The following is a 15,057-nucleotide window of genomic DNA, read 5'->3' as shown; positions in this document are numbered from 1 at the left end:
AATGTAATAACTTTTTTTTTTTTTTTGCTAGCGGCTTTACGTCGCACCGACACAGATAGGTCTTATGGCGACGATGGGATAGGAAAGGCCTAGGAGTTGGAAGGAAGCGGCCGTGGCCTTAATTAAGGTACAGCCCCAGCATTTGCCTGGTGTGAAAATGGGAAACCACGGAAAACCATCTTCAGGGCTGCCGATAGTGGGATTCGAACCTACTATCTCCCGGATGCAAGCTCACAGCCGCGCGCCTCTACGCGCACGGCCAACTCGCCCGGTAATGTAATAACTAGCTACTTGCTTGTCAGCCTGCAGGGTGAACCAAAAGTCGGCTGATCAGCATTGTCATAGGAAAGGCTGGCGTGTTGGAAGTCCAAATTAGCCATATGCGATGTTCCTGGTGGGAGGGAGGTTATAAACCCAAGGGTACAAGTAACCAAGCTGGCAGTCATCTTGGAATCCGCCAGCTTGAACTCAACTTGAGTTTGTTGAAAGAACGATAAGCATACAAAACATTGTTCCCACTTTTTTTTATTGAGGAATTCATTGCCACTAACTGTTCTGTCCTATCGTGAACCGTTATCTAATTATGTTTTTTATCCTCTTATTTTTGCATCTAACAAAGGTTGTATGGTGGTGTTGATGACCGAAGAACATGTAGAGATCATCCTCATGTATGGAAATCGGAGCTCGCGTGTGATGGCTGCAGAATTTGCTGCATTACACCTCTATAGGAAGCCGTCTCCCGGATTCTTCTGATTAGTTTGCCCACTCCATTTTGGAAAATTGGCTCCGTACTGTACGAAAGTATGTTTGCATGACATACAGTATTTACGCGCTCCTGGAGTATGATGTATTAAAGGTTGATTTTCCTTTACATATTTGCATAGGAAAATGAACTCAAAGAAAATTGTTCTGATGGAGTATATATCAATATGTGGCTGGGAGGCGTGACCAGTCTTAGGGGAAATAATGGATAGGAAGAGTATTGTCTGTTACATACGCGGTTTTGGCATAGGAGTGAAGATGTGTCTTTGGGTTTGCTCCATCCCTTCCAAACATCATATATGGCCAATGTAGACTTCAAGCGCACCAGCTTTCCTATGACAATGTTGTCACCTAACTTTTGGCTCAACCTGTATCATATATTTCTTTTTGGAATTTGCTTTGCGCTGTCCAGACACATATAAGTCTTACGGCTACGATAGATTAGGAAAGGGATAGCAGTGGGAAGGGAGTGACCGTGACCTTACTTAAGGTACAACCCGTTCATTTGCTTGTTGTGAAAATAGAACCACGGAAAAACCCCTTCAGAGCTGCCGATAGTGGGGTTCAAACCCACTACCTCCCGATTGCAACCTGACAGATTCATGAGTCAAAACTAACAGCCACTCGTTCATTACCTTGTATATATATTACATACATACTGCACCCATAACGTTATACAAGGGTACAATACATACATACATACATACATACATACATACATACATACATACATACATACATACATACATACATACATACATACATACATACATACATACATACATACATACATACATACATACATACGAGGCGTGTTTTTAAGTAAGGGCCGTTTGAAAGTAACTACACAACGAAAGACGATTTTCAAACACCACATTTATTTTCAGATTCTTCATATTTTACTCTATTTTTCATCATGGCCGCCAAGTTTGTTTAAACACTTATCATACCTCACAGCTAAATTTCGAATATCCTCTTCATAGAAACTTGCCGCCTGATCCAATGTCCAAGAGTTCTTGATCTTGATCGTGCGCTGCGGCAGAGTCTGTATGGCTTTCACCTTTACAGGCGAATGTGTGTGTCTCCATTCCATGCCTGTTGCTTCGATTCGGACATGATATGTGAAACCCATGTGTCGTCTCCCGTTACGATCTGACTCAACATGTCGTCATCTTTTTCGGCATGATGAGTCAAAAACGTAATTGAACTCTCACATATTTTGTTTTTGTGGGCTTCCGTTAAAGATCTTCAAATAAATGTGATGTTTGAAAATCGTCCTTCGTTATGTAGTTATTTTCAAATGGCCCTTACTTAAAAAGCACGTATCGTATATACATACATACACATACATACATACATACATACATACATACATACATACATACATACATACATACATACATACATACATGTTACATGCATATAAATCACTGAACTCCTACTCTAACTATCGTACCTGTGACTTTCTCTACTTGTCTTACCCTACATTGCCAGGCCATAATTCTCTCATATAGCTAAATCAATATCTTCTCTATTGGTACGTGAGTGTGACAGATGAATAACTGGACACTCACTAAGGAAGGTGACGGTGATTCGAATTCATTCATATTCAAGTGGGATTTTTAAAAGGATTAATTTTGCTGACGCTGCAAGGGTTCCATGTTAAACAGGAGATACCGTGGTTACGATCGCAATATCAATCTTCGTGCAAGATAACAATATTGTGTGCTTGTCAATTAAATTCAGCTGTACTTCTTGTGAATGCCATCGTGTCATTGTACTTGCAAGTAATTATTCTCACTATGGTACCTGATAATTTGGCATCGTATTTACATGCTGTATAAATCACCAATATAAGCATGCAACTATGCTGCAAAAAGTGATGAAATATCCATTTAAGTATGCACTTATTTTCATGCTATTGTCCGGCTCCATGGCTAAATTGTTAGCGTGCTGGCCTTTGGTCATAGGGGTCCCGGGTTCGATTACCAGCAGGGTCAGGAATTTTAACCTTAAATGGTTAATTTCGCTGGTACGCGGGCTGGGTTTATGTGTCGTCTTCATCATCATTTCATCCCCATCACGACGCGCAGTTCACCTACGGGTGTCAAATCAAAAGACCTGCACCTGGCGAGCTGAACATATCCTCGGACACTCCCCGCACTAAAAACCATATGCCATTTCATTTCATGCTATTAAACACTTTTATAAATGCAAACGTAAGATTCCTTTACTATACTCAACGCGATTCACCCACACTAATACATAAAATCATGATCACGAATAAACTCAATGGCAAACAAATAATCTCTTTTTTTTGCTATTTTCTTTACGTCACACCGACATAGATAGGTCTTTTGGCGACGATGGGATAGGAAAGGGCTAGGAGTAGGAAGGAAGCGGCCGTGGCCTTAATTAAGGTACAGCCCAAGCATTTACCTGGTGTGAAAATGGGAAACCACGGAAAACCATCTTCAGGGCTGCCGACAGTGGGATTCGAACCCACTATCTCCCGAATACCGGATACTGGCCGCACTTAAGCGACTGCAGCTATCGAGCTCGGTACAAATAATCTCACTCTACGTACAGGTGTGGTTGTTCCATTAGTACAAACAATGTGCACAGTTCGTGAGAAGTATCGATCTATCAGTGCTCAATGTTAAAACATATGCACCGAGCTCGATAGCTGCAGTCGTTTAAGTGCGGCCAGTATCCAGTAATCGGGAGATAGTGGGTTCGAATTCCACTGTCGGCAGCCCTAAAGATCGTTTTCGGTGGTTTCCCCTTTTCACAGCAGGCAAATGCTCTGATGTACCTTGATGAAGGCCATGGCCGCTTCCTTCCCATTCCTAGGCCTTTCCTATCCCATCGTCGCCGTAAGACCTATCTGTGTCGGTGGGACTTAAAGCAAATAGCAAAAAAATCATATGCACACTCTCCTAGATAAGACATTGTGTGTTAATCAATACATATTTTAAATCAATTAATAAGGTTGTAATAAAACACAAGCGCAAAGAAATACACTTACATACACATTTCTCTTTCATTTTACACTGCACACGCTACTTTTCCCGTCCTTAATTTGCTTTGCAGTACACTACAGCAATCTTCTCCAAGTTTCCTTGTAAAAATCTGTGGCGTTAGTCTTTTAAAATTAGCTTGAATGCGGAGAATGATCTCTCTACATCCACGGATGTGGCGGGACAGCATTTGAATTCGGGAGTGCACGCTGAGCTCTTCTCTTGGCTTTTCCTTGAAATCTTACCACAACTCTAATATTCCTTCAGAACAAGGTCACTCCTTCCGCGAGAATTCATGGCATTAATTACATTTTCGTCCGCCTCTGTAGCGTAACGGTTAGTGTTATTAGCTGCCGTCCTCGGGGGCCCGGGTTCGATTCCCGGTACTGCCAGAAATTTAAAACTGACAGGAGGGCTGGTATGTGGTTGATATGGTACATGCAGCTCACCTCCGATGGGGGTGTGCCTGAAAAGAGCTGCACCACCTCGGGATGAGACACGAATTTACTTACTTTGTCCGACTCGTTGGCTGAATCGTCAGCGTACTGGCCTTCGGTTCAGAGGGTCCCGGGTTCGATTCCCGGCCGGGTCGGGGATTTTAATCTTCATTGGTTAATTCCAATGGCCAGGGGGCTGGGTGTTTGTGCTGTCCCCAACATCTCTGCAACTCTCACACCGCACATAACACTGTCCTCCACCACAATAACACGCAGTTACCTACACATGGCAGTTGCCGCCCACCCTCATCGGAGGGTCTGCCTTACAAGGGCTGCACTGGGCTAGAAATAGCCACACGAAATTATAATATATATTACATTTTCTTGAAGAATTCTTGTAAAAAAAATTAAAATATGCATAATAAAAGTTGAAAAAATGCACAATAAATCCGAAATTTGAAATGTATGCATTAATCTCACTATTAAACTTAATAATTCGTCCAATTTCGCATTCAAACGCTCTTCCTTGTCGGCAAACAAAATATGCATTTGAATACATATCCGATGTCTACGTGATAATTCCTTCATTTAGAGTCCACTCGGCTTTCACACGTTTACAGCGAATCTGGCTGCCAATAAAGCCATACATTTCGTGTATTAATTCACTTAATTCTCATAGGATAATGGTGATGACAATTGGGAACTCACTGGATTTATTTTATATTGTCTATATATCATGAGCCGGCCCCGTGGTGTAGGGGTAGCGTGCCTTTCTCTTGTCCGGGTTCGATTCCCGCCCAGGTCAGGGATTTTTACTTGGACCTGAGCGCTGGTACGAGGTCCAGTCAACCTACGTGATTAGAATTGAGGGGCTATCTGACGGTGAGATAGCGGCCCCGGTCTATAAAGCCAATATTAACGGCCGAGAGGATTCGTTGTGCTGACCACACGACCCTCGTAATCTGCAGGCCTTCGAGCTGAGCAGCGGTCGCTTGGTAGGCCAAGGCCCTTCAAGGGCTGTAGTGTCATGGGGGTGTATATATCATGAAATAAGTCCGGCTCTATGGCTAAATAGCATGCTGTCCTTTGGTCCAAAGAGTCCCGGCTTCGATCCCCGTCTGTATCAGGGATTTTAACTTTCATTGGTTAATTCCTACGATTTGGGGATGAATGTATTTTACCGTCTTTAATATTAGAATTCAACTTAGGTAGGTCTCCATTCTCACAGACGCGCAGGTCGCCTGCAGGGAGTCTACTCGAAGACCTGCACCAGGACTCTACGGAGTCCACAAGTCGTTAAGTATTCATGAAATAAAATCTAACTTCCATGAATTATGCTATAAATGACCGGCTTAATTTGTCTTTGAACTTTTAGAAAGCATTTAGTGAAACTGGATACAATATTTTATTAACTTTCTGGAAAATACTTGCAGATTTTTAATTAATTTTTTAGTACATATACTGCTTTTACGACGGTTTCTATTTCATTCTCGAAACAATATGTGAGGTTAACTTTATATATGGTAAACTAAATTACTTTTAAATTAGTTACGGTAAATTCAAAACTTGCAAGGCTTGATGCAATCTCAGCGTTCAATTATAACACTGTATTCATACTTCCAGAAGCAATATACTTCGCATATAAGCTAAATTACCAATATATTTCCGTGTCTCAGAGAGCCTATTTCATATGTGCAATTAAAATCGAAGAAGGTAAACTGACGACTCATTGGAAGAATCTATTATTTTTAACGATCTTGCGCTTTCGCTTGTATATTTCTCTTGTGAGAACGTCAAGGTGCTCCTTGCAAAATGGAGTATTAATCGTTATTATTCCTCGTAGGATTAAACACATGGGAAATAGAAGATCGGAAATTTCATTTTGCGAAACTTTTACTGCGTCAAGTTTTTCAGTACAGCGGAGATATTTGACGTTTCACATTTTGGACCTTTTAAAATTTTTACGCCACTATATACTAATTTAATGTTCACTAATCAAATTAATGTGGAACCCGGCTCTCTCTGAAATTATATACTGGATTTTGAGACGTTATTTTAAGCAATTTTAACATGATGTAACAAAGTAATAGACAGACAGAGAGACAAAAATGAACTAAATCTAATTTTAAATTTTCTATACCTAATCCGGGATAAGTATGAAAGAAAAATTGTAAGAATCACAATACTATAATGTACTTGATTTTACGCCCCAATAACTACTCTTACGATTTTCCGGGACGCTGAGGTGTCAGAATTTTGTCCCGCAGGAGTATTTATGTGCCAATAAATCTAGTAAACATTTTAATAATAATAATAATAATAATAATAATAATAATAATAATAATAATAATAATAATAATAATAATAATAATAATAAGTTATTTTCTTAACATCGCTTTAATTATTAATGATCTTAATAAACGCTGCAGTTTCGGAAATCTGTCTCTCAGGATTCGTTAATGTGCCGGAAGCCAATCACACAGAGTTGCAGTATTTTTACACCTTCAAGTAACACAGACTCCAGCCGGGATGGAATTCGCTATCTGGGGAACAGAAGCACAGTGGTTACCAATTTGTCCCAAGAATATTGGCTCATATAAGCACACCCAGGATTTTATGCACTAATAGATTAGAATTAATTAGGTTTTTAGAAAGTGTCGTTCAGCCAGTTCTTCCGTTATCTTGCGAGAATAATATAAATCCTAGGGGTTCTGATGGGCCGTTTTGCAGGATAGACTATACTTGCCTAAAAATCCCGGCTCTACTTACAACTAGGGTTGCCATACGTCCTGAAAAAGCTGGATTGTCCTGTATTTGAGCATGTGTCCCGACGTCCTGACTGAATTTTTAAAAATCCCTAAATGTCCTGAATTTTAAAAATCAGAGCAAATTATTTAAAATTCTGCTCAAATGTTTTCGAAAGGGAATGGAATTCTTTTGGTTGGTCATCCTAAAGCAGAGTCTGACGTCATTACCTGACGTTGTCATGGTAACAGGCTTGACGTACGCTAACGATATATAGGCCTACTTCCGCCCGGAAGCAGCGTGTTGAATAATGATGAATATTATTTTGTATCCATGTTAGCTAGTTTTTAAAGTAATGTAAATCCAAAGGAAAGCAAAGCAAAGTCATCCCTGTACAGGCAATGAAGGTCCTTGAAGGGGTGGAAGGTAAAGACTTCCACTATACGTAACCTCGGCACTTGATGGGGTAGAGTGGTTAGCTCTACGCCCGGCCGCCTTTGCCCCCAGGAATTAACCTGGTACTGAGTGAACCTCAGGGCCATGTGCACGTCTGAAATTGCAAATCTCGATCCTTAAATTTTACGACTTCCTGACGGGGATTCGAACCCACTTCCTTCCTGGCGAACCGAGCACGCCTTTACCACCTCGGCCAGGCAGCCCCTAATATAAATCCAGTAAGCAATATTCTGAATTGCTTAAATTGGCTCAGTTCTATTTCTGTTTACCTGGCCATAATGCATGTGTGGAAAGACGTTTTTCTTTAATAAATTCACAATGGACAGATGACAGAAATAGACTGAAAGTAGAATCTATTAAATCAATATTATTGCTGCAATACAATTTTAAAGAAATATCTTGGCAGGAATTTCATGGTTTCATTTAAAACAAAAATGATGAGTTGCTAAAAAGTGTGTCAAGTTCTGAAAAGTGTGATTAGTATCAGCATCAGGGCACTTCTGTGACATAAATATCTTTAAGCAAAAGTAAAGAAATGCTGCTTTTAGTTTTCACTTATCCGTGTTATTGAGACATGAGTAATTCCACGTGAGATGTCCCATCTGTTACTTAAAAATCTATGCAAATAACATTGAATATTAGATAATTTTGGAGTGGTCTGTAAAGTAGCCGGCCCCGTGGTGTAGGGGTACCATGCATTACTCTCGCCCGGAGACCCCGGGTTCGATTCCTGACCAGGTCAGGGATTTTTCTCTCGACCTGAGGGCTGGCTCGAGGTCCACTCAGCCTACGTGATTAGAATTGAGGAGCTCTCTGACGGTGAGATGGCGGCCCCGGTCTCGAAAACCCAGAATAACGGCCGAGAGGATGCGTCGTGCTGACCACACGGCCCCTCGTAATCTGCAGGCCTTCGGGCTGAACAGCAGTCGCTGGGCAGGCCAAAGCCCTTTCAAGCGCGTTAAGTGCCGTGGGTTTGGGGTTTTTGGTTTTTGGTCTGTAAAGTAGGTGTTTTACATAAAGTATGCTTTCTTATTATTTCTCGTGTAACAAGTGTATGTTGGTACGGACGGGACAGTTCATATTGAAATACCCAAATACAGTCATTGGAATCATAGGCGCCACTTTTAGTCTTGAGCACTGGGGCAAGGATGAAAATATAAAATATTCTTACGGGAGCAAAAACATGATTGAGGTCCCGTACCACTATATATATGGTGACTAGTGCTCTCGTGGAGTCGGCGTCTACCGTTGGAACTCGTCGATGTTGGTGTCCTGAATTTCATCCTGCAACTTTTGGAAACCCTACCTATAACAGGCTTTAAAGTATTGGCATATTATTCTTCGAAACATAATCCTTGCCAGGAAGTGTGTGATATCAGCCACGTGCCATTAAATCTACCGTCACGAGTCTGACGGTTTTGAGCACGTTCAACTATCATCGGACTGAGCCGAGATCGAATCCGTCAACGTGAGCTCAGAAGACCAGCGCTCTCTATAAACTGAACTACTCAGCCCGGCACTCTGAACAAACATAAATGAACTCTTGTATAACTCACACCCTAAGGAGGTCACTTTACGTTCAAAAGAATTCACGTCAATAATTCCTCTGGGTATGATCAATCAATCAATACTGATCTGCATTTAGGGCAGTCGCCCAGGTGGCAGATTCCCTATCTGTTGCTTTCCTAGCCTTTTCCTACATGATTTCAAAGAAATTGGAAATTTAATGAACATCTCCCTTGGTAAGTTATTCCAATCCCTAACTCCCCTTCCTATAATTGAATATTTGCCCCAGTTTGTCCTCTTGAATTCCAACTTTATCTTCATATTGTGATCTTCCCTACTTTTATAAACGCCATTCAAACTTATTCGTCTACTAATGTCATTCTACGCCATCTCTCCGCTGACAGCTCGGAACATACCACTTAGTCGAGCAGCTCTTCTTCTTTCTCTCAATTCTTCCCAACCCAAACATTGCAACATTTTTGTAACGCTACTATTTTGTCGGAAATCATCCAGAACATCGAGCTGCTTTTCTTTGGATTTTTTCCAGTTCTTGAATCAGGTAATCCTGGTGAGGGTCCCATACACTGGAACCATACTCTAGTTGGGGTCTTACCAGAGACTTATATGCCCTCTCCTTTACATCCTTACTACAACCCCTAAACACCCTCATAACCATGTGCAGAGATCTGTACCCTTTATTTACAATCCCATTTATGTGATTACCCCAATGAAGATCTTTCCTTATATTAACACCTAGATACTTACAATGATCCCCAAAAGGAACTTTCACCCCATCAACGCAGTAATTAAAACTGAGAGGACTTATCCTACTTGTAAAACTCACAACCTGACTTTTAACCCCGTTTATCAACATACCATTGCCTGCTGTCCATCTCACAACATTTTCGAGGTCACGTTGCAGTTGCTCACAATCTTGTAACTTATTTATCACTCTATAGAGAAAGCCTTACCGATTCCACTCCTTTACTCATATCATTTATATATATATAAGAAAACATAAAGGTCCAATAATACTGCCTTGAGGAATTCCCCTCTTAATTATTACAGGGTCAGATAAAGCTTTGCCTACTCTAATTCTCTGAGATCTATTTTCTAGAAATATAGCAATCCATTCAGTCACTCTTTTGTCTAGTCCAATTGCACTCATTTTTGCCAGTAGTCTCCCATGATCCACCCTATCAAATGCTTTAGACAGGTCAATCGCGATACAGTCCATTTGACCTCCTGAATCCAAGATATCTGCTATATCTTGCTGGAATCCTACAAGTTGAGCTTCAGTGGAATAACCCTTCCTAAAACCGAATTGCCTTATATCGAACCAGTTATTAATTTTACAAACATGTCTAATATAATCAGAAAGAATGCCTTCCCAAAGCTTACATACAATGCATGTCAAACTTACTGGCCTGTAATTTTCAGTTTTATGTCTATCACCCTTTCCTTTATACACCGGAGCTACAATAGCAACTCTCCATGCATCTGGTATAGCTCCTCCGACCAAACAATAATCAAATAAGTACTTCAGATATGGTACTATATCCCAACCCATTGTCTTTAGTATATCCCCAGAAATCTGATCAATTCCAGCCGCTTTTCTAGTTTTCAACTTTTGTATCTTATTGTAAATGTCATTGTTATCATACGTAAATTTTATTACTTCTTTGGCCTTAGTCTCCTCCTCTATCTCGACATCATCCTTGTAACCAACAATCTTTACATACTGCTGACTGAATACTTCTGCCTTTTGAAGATCATCACATACACACTCCCCTTGTTCATTAATTATTCCTGGAATGTCCTTCTTGGAACCTGTTTCTGACTTAAAATACCTATACATACCCTTCCATTTTTCACTAAAATTCGTATGACTGCCAATTATGCTTGCCATCATGTTATCCTTAGCTGCCTTCTTTGCTAGATTCAATTTTCTAGTAAGTTCCTTCAATTTCTCCTTACTTCCACAGCCATTTCTAAGTCTATTTCTTTTCAGTCTGCACCTCCTTCTTAGTCTCTTTATTTCTCTATTATAATAAGGTGGGTCTTTACCATTCCTTACCTCCCTTAAAGGTACAAACCTGTTTTCGCATTCCTCAACAATTTCTTTAAACCCATCCCAGAGTCTGTTTACATTTTTATTTACCGTTTTCCACCGATCATAGCTACTTTTTAGAAACTGCCTCATGCCTGCTTTATCAGCCATATGGTACTGCCTAACAGTCCTACTTTTAAGACCTTCCTTTCTATCACATTTATTTTTAACTACCACAAAAACAGCTTCATGATCACTAATACCATCTATTACTTCAGTTTTCCTATAGAGCTCATCTGGTTTTATCAGCACCACATCCAGGATATTTTTCCCTCTGGTTGGTTCCATCACTTTCTGAATCAGCTGTCCTTCCCATATTAACTTATTTGCCAGTTGTTGGTCATGCTTCCTGTCGTTCGCATTTCCTTCCCAATTGACATCTGGCAAATTCAGATCTCCCGCTACAATCACATTTCTTTCCATGTCGTTTCCCACATAGCTGACTATCCTATCAAATAATTCCGAATCCGCGTCAGTGCTACCCTTTCCCGATCTGTACACTCCAAATATATCAAGTTGCCTATTGTCTTTAGAAATGAGCCTTACACCTAGAATTTCGTAGCTTACAAATTCTTCTTTCACCAGAATGAACACTCCCCCTCCCACCCTTCCTATCCTATCTCTACGATACACACTCCAGTGCCGTGAGAAAATTTCTGCATCCATTATATCATTTCTCAGCCATGATTCAACTCCTATTACAATATCTGGTAAATATATATCTATTAAATTACTTAATTCTATTCCTTTCCTTACAATACTTCTACAGTTCAACACTAACAATTTTATATCATTCCTACTTGATTTCCAGTTCCCTGTTCCCTTATGATTATGAAATCATGTATTTTTCCTTTTGTTTGCAATCGCAATAACTGGTAAATCTCCGAGTTCTCTAGTGACGAGGGTGTCTTCCATAGCTGAATTCTTTTAACAAGACGTTCACAAGATGGTTAGTCCGTGACAGAAATTTTGTCTATGCCGCAAGGTATAGGAGAATGTCTCAAAGGCAGACGACTGCGTACAGCCGATGACAAGGCTCATCCAGTCTTGATCAAGCAACGGAAGTAGAAAGGAGACAAAGAAGCATGTGACACTATTTTATCGGGATGTACTCACTGTGGGGCAAGGAAGAACGTGTCGACCAAAGAGATAATGTGCGAATTTATCTCGCAGCTGCTGACAAAGGATGGTTTTGAGGAAAGCGCAGTAGAGCATTGTACTGTGATAACAAGTTCGTTCTTTCTGAAAGGGAGACATCTCTTTTACTTTGATGGACATAAAATAAAAGTTCCAAAATTACTATTGTCTTCAGAGCTAAACTGTCGATACGATTAAAATAATAATTACACCTTGTCACAAAAAATGACATAAATTAATATTAAGCACTCACGTCATAATCTGCAAACATACATTACGACGTTTCTGTAAACCTTGCCATTTTTTCTGTCGTTTCAAATGTAATTTCCTCCAGTTTACCTTAAAGGTATAGCACGATTAGCATCACTTATGCTTCTTTTTTTTTGCTATTGGCTTTGCGTCGCACCGACACAGATATGGCGACGATCAGACAGGAAAGGGCTAGAAGTGGGAAGGAAGCGGCCGTGGCCTTAATTAAGGTACAGCCCCAGCATTTACCTGGTGTGAAAATGGGAAACCACGAGCATCACTTATGGTAAATATTCACAACAGAGAGATACTTTCTGGAATATACTTGGAAAGTGAAAGACACATGACATGCTGTTGAAGGTTCCATTCTTATGATGTGTGTCTTTATTTTAGCCTGATAACGTACTTTTTTAAGATGTTATTTAAGTGATTTCTGGATTAACTTGTGAATAATGCAGTAACCAACTGACGTTTCCTTCAAAACATGTCTTTCAATACCAGAATGGGAAATTAAGATCCAAGTAGCTCTTTCTTTTTCCAGTTCCTAAGATAGTGTTTCACAGAAATCTTCCACTAGTTAGGAATAGATTACATTGAGTAAAAACATTTGATAAATTTTATTCTGACTTCGATCATGGTCTTGGTTGTTATATGAAATTTCTGAAGGAAGTTTACGTTGGAAGCAATTACTACATATTATGTTTAATGGGCAGTCTTGCAACGGAATAAATTCATTATGCATGATTCGTTTTTTCTTAGTTAGTTGGTAAAGTAATTAATTTATTTTCGATAAGAAAAACATGTCTTCCCCTGGAACTCGTGGACGTCGAAAGCATGTGTAGGGTAAAGGGAGGTATGTTCATGATACAGGTAAGTTCGTGATAAATCTTTGAATAAGTACCATGTATCACGATCATATGCAAGTAGCTACAACTGTTCATAACTTACGGAACAAGCATTAATATCCAACTACTTAGTATGCTGTAGGGAAGTACATGATATACTGCCTGAAAAAAATTGAAGCACCCAGAAGAAATGGTCGGATGTTAATGTAATTTCGTACACGTACACATCATAGGCAGGTATGTAAACGATTAGAGTTGCAATTTTCTGCGACAGGTAGAAAGGTCACCAGAGTGCTGTTGGTGTTTAGTGTTGTTGCCAGGCCTGGTAGGTTATATAAAGGGCTTGAACAGCGTCAGATGTTGAGTGATCACTGCGAAGGACATGCAGATGCCGCTTACTCGTGAGAGACAGCGTTATCAGCACCTGACAGAGTTTGAAAATGGCCTCATTGTGGGTCTCCATTTGGCTGGCTGGTCGAATCTTGCAATATCCAGATTTTTGGGATATTCGGATGTGACAGTGGTGTGATGTTTAGACTGCATGCGAACGTGAGAGCAGATATACACGTCATCAAGGTTCCAGTCGAACATGTCTGACCACCACAAGGGAGGATCGCCGTATTGTGCATCAAGCACTACGGGTCACAAGTTAGACTGTTTTAACTGTTGGTTTGTCAGTATATCTAAGGGAGAAAGTAACTCGGGCTTCAGGACTTTTGAACACAATTCTGGAATCTACCTGTTGGATATGAATAACGTAAGATAGGTGTAAATATCAATGAAAAATTTGCTGCTGAGGCTCCTCAATTTTGTTTAAATCAGGTGAAAATGATGGCATTAATGTTGTAAACATTCTAATTTGCTCGATAGTTTCAACTAAACATTTTATCCGAATTTCTTCCGTTACTCATTTTTACAACTGGCTGAATCAACCAGGAGCCGTCTAAAAAGCCGGGACAATTCTAAAACCCCTGTCACTCACATAAAAACCGACCAAGTGACCATGAAGTTAGGGGCGCACAGCTGTGATCTCGCATTCGTGAGATAGTGAGTTCGAACCCAACTGTTGGCAGCCCTGAATATGGTTTTTCGTGGTTACATATTTTCACACCAGGAAAATGCTGGGGCTGTACCTTAATTAAGGACCTACTTGTGCCCGTGCGACATAAAGAAAATTGTGAAAAAAGGAACCTAATATAAAATATCTACCGATGAAATAAGCGGCTAGTGTAGGCTTTAGGTCTTGTTGCAGAATAACTATCTCACCACAGCTATAACAGGCCGCTTATTTAATATCGGTGCTTATTTCACTGGTCAATTTTTTCACATTTCTTGTCACTGCTCGGATAGAGCATCCCAGTTCGAAAGCTACTTCCCTTACCTGTTGAGTCACCAGAGTAAAGACTAAGTAGGAGGGAGGATAATCACTTCCTTCCTCACTGATGGTAACTGCTTGGTTCCCAGATTGTAATTACATCCATTCACCTTACAAACAGCAATCTGAAATCAAGCCAAGTAATTAACTTGACGCTCATCACAGAAAGAAACCTCTTATCTGTTTTTCTTCTTGCTGTTAGGGATCGTTAAGCCTTAAGCTTGTTGAAAGTGTACGTACTCCTTGTCCGCCAGTGTGTGTGGTTATATTGTCTGTAACGATCTGGAACTGGTATAAGTTCTCAATGACTTGAAATTGGATGGCATCACACTTTTTTCTTAAAGTCTGTTTGGTAGCTCCCGCACAGAAAATGCCCTCGCAATCAAGTCCTAAATGCGTCGTCTTGCAAACAGAA

This window comes from Anabrus simplex, chromosome 1 (assembly GCF_040414725.1).
Source record: "Anabrus simplex isolate iqAnaSimp1 chromosome 1, ASM4041472v1, whole genome shotgun sequence".
Classification (NCBI taxonomy): domain Eukaryota; kingdom Metazoa; phylum Arthropoda; class Insecta; order Orthoptera; family Tettigoniidae; genus Anabrus; species Anabrus simplex.
The sequence above is the reverse complement of the archived record's forward strand: the minus strand, read 5'-3'. Positions refer to the sequence as shown.